This window comes from Melopsittacus undulatus, chromosome 4 (assembly GCF_012275295.1).
Source record: "Melopsittacus undulatus isolate bMelUnd1 chromosome 4, bMelUnd1.mat.Z, whole genome shotgun sequence".
Classification (NCBI taxonomy): domain Eukaryota; kingdom Metazoa; phylum Chordata; class Aves; order Psittaciformes; family Psittaculidae; genus Melopsittacus; species Melopsittacus undulatus.
In genome coordinates this window covers 19,604,369-19,609,064 of record NC_047530.1, presented here as the reverse complement: position 1 = coordinate 19,609,064, position 4,696 = coordinate 19,604,369, and the positions used below count along the sequence as shown (strand labels likewise).

General features: G+C 38.5%; 1 long non-coding RNA gene across 1 annotated transcript; it reads left to right on the top strand.

The window, feature by feature from the left end:
- The first annotated feature begins 1,240 nt into the window (after positions 1-1,240).
- On the top strand, positions 1,241-4,200 carry LOC115946585 (uncharacterized). Its single transcript, XR_004080633.2, has 3 exons — positions 1,241-1,377; positions 2,205-2,327; positions 3,928-4,200. It is a non-coding gene; the product is annotated as an uncharacterized lncRNA (long non-coding RNA).
- The last annotated feature ends 496 nt before the right edge of the window (positions 4,201-4,696 follow it).

Genomic DNA, 4,696 nt, shown 5'->3' with positions numbered 1-4,696 from the left:
TGGTTTTGGCTATATCACAATTCAGTTGGGTAGCAAGTGAAAAAGATTTAAAATTGCCTGAATATTTCAGTTGGCAGTTCTGAGTTCTTGGGCTATAAGGAGTGGTGAATAGTTGCTCCATTCATGCTTCTTTCATTTCAGGTAGGATTTTTTACTCCTGCGTTACAGCTTCTCTCAATCGAAATCACTTCACAAGAGCAATTCTTCCTCCAGATAAGTAATGCAACGGACACAAAAATAATCTGTTCAGGAAAGTCATTTAAGAGGAAATCCCTTTTAATTAAGCATTGGTTATATTCTGCACCAAATAACTAAAGCCTTCCATCACTTGTGGATGTAAGCACAGGAGAATATTCCTGTGAAAACACAATTCCTTTTGTCTGCACCTCTCTGGTTGGTTCAAACATTAATGAACTCATCACCATCAGAAAACCAGTCAGCTAGCTGCCTATTTAGGCAACAGTCTGTGTACCTAGAATTGAACTGAAATGAGAAAATGCCTCGTTACAAGCGCCGTTTTTTATGTGCATGCTGGATGAGTGAATACTTTGGAACAAATGCATACTCTATATAGACTGAAGATGAGGCTTTCACTAAATGTTAATATTCACATGCAAGGGAAGGAAACAGGGACATTACACTGTATGGATCTGCACACTTAAATGCAGAGCACACATCTTGCTGACAGTTCCCACTTTTTTTTTCAAAATTTGGAACTACAAGCCAGAAATTCAGACCAGTGAGTGGGAAGCTGTGGAAGCCATTCAAAAAAGTAAGTATGAGTCTCCTTTAGTTTGGAATAATAAGTTTTGAAAAGCAGTTGCACAAGGGTGGATTATCCACTCAGCATCAAGCTAAATTCATTGCAGTTAAAAAATAATGCTGTAAAGTACGTAAAGTACTTAAGATAGTGTTGGCCATTTACAAATTATAGCTAACATGTCATAAAGAGGATTAGGAGAAAAGATAGCCTCTTAAACAAGAGTTCCCTAGCTACATTAGAACAAGATATTAAAAATCCTGCTGTCACCAGGTGGTATTAATGGTCCATTCTCTTTATTGGCATTTCATAGGCAGAAGTCTGCCATAATCAGAATGACTGTGCTAGCATCAAAGAAAAATATGCCAGTCAAGTGTTATTTAAGACCACGAAATGTGTGTGTGTCAACATAGACTCAGAAGTGGGTATTTATGTATGATAATGTCACAACTCCTTTGGCCATCAGGGACCCCCTTCAGACTGAAACCTGTGGAGATAAAAGGGAACATTGCTGCAGCCAGACACAACCCTCTGCCTTTGCCAAGGCAGAAGAAAGGCTGGAAGCAGAGAAAGGAACACAGTGTCCTCCTTACACAACCCGTTAACACCAGGAAAAGGTACAGTAAGGTGAAGCAGCTTGGGTAAGTAAGGGTTGGCCTGTGGGTGAGGCTAGTTCTCTCCTGTTTGGGTCACAAAAGACATCAAAGAATTGTCCTTCCAATGAGCTGTGTGTCATTGCCTGCTTTCCTTCTGAGAGAGTCCCAGTACCTCAAGTATGCCAAAGTTAACCCAGTGCTAAAGAAACCATCAGTTAGTACTATAAGTTCTTGTTCACTTTTGAAAGCTAAATAGAAACAGGCTAAATAGAAACAACACTAGCGAAGTCACAGTATAATCCTTTCCTGTCACTAGAGAATTTTCAAGAATTTGGCAGATTTCCTAGTTTGAATTAGTTGAATAAATTAGATGACTAACATTTTTCTGAGGACAGCCATAAAAAATGCTTGGAGTAAATCAAGCTGTTTCATACCAGTAATTTGAGTTAGCCTAAATTACAAAAGAAAAAAAAATCCCTCAAACAATTTAAGTATTTTGTTTAAATGTGAAGTTTTCAAAAGGGTAAATCTGCCACAGTTTTCAACATGAGACATTTATAATCAGCTTAGGCCTCAGTTAGTGAATCATTTATTTATTTTTATTTTATTAAAAAAGAGTTCAGAAGAAAAATTCTAGTGCTATGCGTGCCACATTTTTCCTTCCCTACTCTCACCCCAAGATAGAAAGTCTCTTTCACACCTCCAGAAGCAAATTAGGATCCATCCCTAAAGGACTAAAGCTTGCCAACATCTCTTAAGAAAAAAAGGCAACATCATTAGTGCAAAGGGGGAATGCTGTCACCTTGGCCATGTCAATCTCTGCTTTTTTGCTCTTCTGTATTTTACAGTGCATTCTCTTAAATGGAAACCAGGAGCTGCAGCACTGATGGTCTGAGTGATGGACAGGTCTGGAAATTAGAACCACCCTGAGAGGATCGGTTGGTTCACATCTCTTAGCTCTCTGTTTCAAGGTACTGCAGATTCATACTGCCACCTGTCACCTGTCACTACTAAAATCACAATTTGTAGTTGTTCTTCCCCATCTCATGAGATAAACATGTATTTTTTTTCAGTAAATTAAAATTGGGAGTCTGATATAACAATATGCCAGTAAGATCTGGAGCCTTTGGCTTGCCCTTCCATTGTCTGTGCTTCAATCAGTCAGCTCACACCAAGATTATAAAAAACCTGACCTAGGAGTTTACAGTCTGAAGCCCAAATTGAACAGAACAGTCAGCAGGTTATGTATTCAACTGAACAATGAGGTCTTCAGTCCCTTTTTGAACCGGTTTGCATTACATGAGTTATGTTCGTAGCATATTGCTGAGAATGACACAAAACCAATGTTTTTGAAATGAGTACAACAACGTTGTCAACAGTGCAGGTTGTTAGTAGAAGTTGTTATTGATAGAAGCATGAGAAGTATTTCAGAGACCTCTAAGCATGTTCAATTCCACACCCATATACATGCGGCATTTCAGAAAATGTTAAGCTTAACTACCATATGATTTCCTTTAGAAGAAAAAGCTAGAAGAGGGTGTTCACGTTTTGCCTATGATATTTTACATATACAGAGCCCCTGCTGAAAGGGGCAATTCCATTGAATAGAAATTGTGTCCAAAAGAGAATAAAATCATAGTGTTGGCATTTCTAACAAATATCCTGTCCTTCCTTCAGAGTCTATCCCATCCTAAGCAGTAACAGTAGAACTTTTTTCCTAATAAAGCTTTAGAGCTACTACTGTGACTTCTCACTCATGCTACAGAAATACTATCCAGATGACCAAACATTTTGTAATGAAACAAGCTGCAACAAATATCCAGCTGAAACAGCAGTTTAGTGGGCTCAGAGCAAAACCAAACTATTTTTATGGCATATAAAATTATGAAGAGCCTTTCCCAATATATACTATGACTAATAATCATCAGCCTGTACAACAATGACAATTTAGGCACTCCCTCTGTGGTCACCTTTCATTTGCAGCCATCATGTCTGCTGAAAACAGGATGAGGAATTGCAGATAGAAAGTGAGATTTTATCAGCTTTCCCAGGCAGAACCAGGTTAGGAAAGATGAGAAAGAGAAAACTTCCTGTCATAGTTTTAAGGAATGAATGAGCAACTAATAAACATTCTAATGTAATAAGTGCGTATATCCTGCTAACAAATTTTCTTCTGAATAACAGAGCTGAAAGGTTTTTGTTTGAGTTTGGGTTTGTGGGTTTTTTTCAAAGAGTAAACCCCACAGCTACATTATAGGAATAATGAAGAAAAACTGAGCAATGTCCACAAAAAGTTTGAGCTGGGAAATCACAAGTCAAATGTTCTTTTTCCAGTCCAGAAATAAAATTCTAACTTGCTGTTTTATGCTCCGTCCAAGCCATTTTTCACTCAGTTGTAACACAAACAGCATTGGCCTGAGTTCCCAATCTTTTAAAACCCAGACGAACCTTGAACAGCATTGCTGAAATCCTGCGAGTCCCAGAGAGAAAGCCAGGCTAGGGAGGTACCATTCACTCATCTGATTCCACTAAGTATCTCATACATTGTTTTCAACCTGTTATTTAACACAGGACTATGATCCATCAGACTCTCCAACTGTCCACAACACTGTCACTTTGGCCCTTCACTGTCACATAATCCTGCCTGTGCTGGAAAAGGTGCCTGAGAGATCCAAATAACAAGAACTAGCCAACCCTGAAGGAGGTCTGGAAGAGCAGCACACATTCATCAGGATGTTAGCAGATACAGCACCCTCCAACTGTGGAGTCTTCTGAGGTAAACTTCATCAGAATGGAAATCTTCATGTAAAAGAATGATTTTTGCTGGGTTCTTTCAGCCCAGCAGGCCAGAACAGGTAAATACCTACTATCTAAGCATTCCAGCAACTATTAGAAATACCCACAGAGGTTTCAATCATTCTTAATAATTAAAAGTAAGGAAGGGAGTTTTAGGTATTGTGTTAATCAACAGATGCTAAAGGAATATGATCTTCCTCAGAGGCAAAGTCTGGCATGACAGCCAATTTTTTCCATGACACATACTAGAAAGCACAGAAACAATCAGCAAGATGGTTTCCTTGCTTCAAGATTCAGTATTTCACCAAATGAGTCACCAATAGATGCTTCAGATATTCCTATGCTAAAACTAGAATATGTCATATGTATAAAATCTGCTCTTGCCCCATAAGCTGCCTGTGATAGCTTTATCCAAATACTGACCTAGAGAATGTCTGGTATGTTCAGACTGATGTAAGAAGCCTGGATTTTATATTCATGATCCCAGTTTATCAGCAGATAAATATCATGAGAATGGACTTGTCTCAACGCTGATTTCAATGAT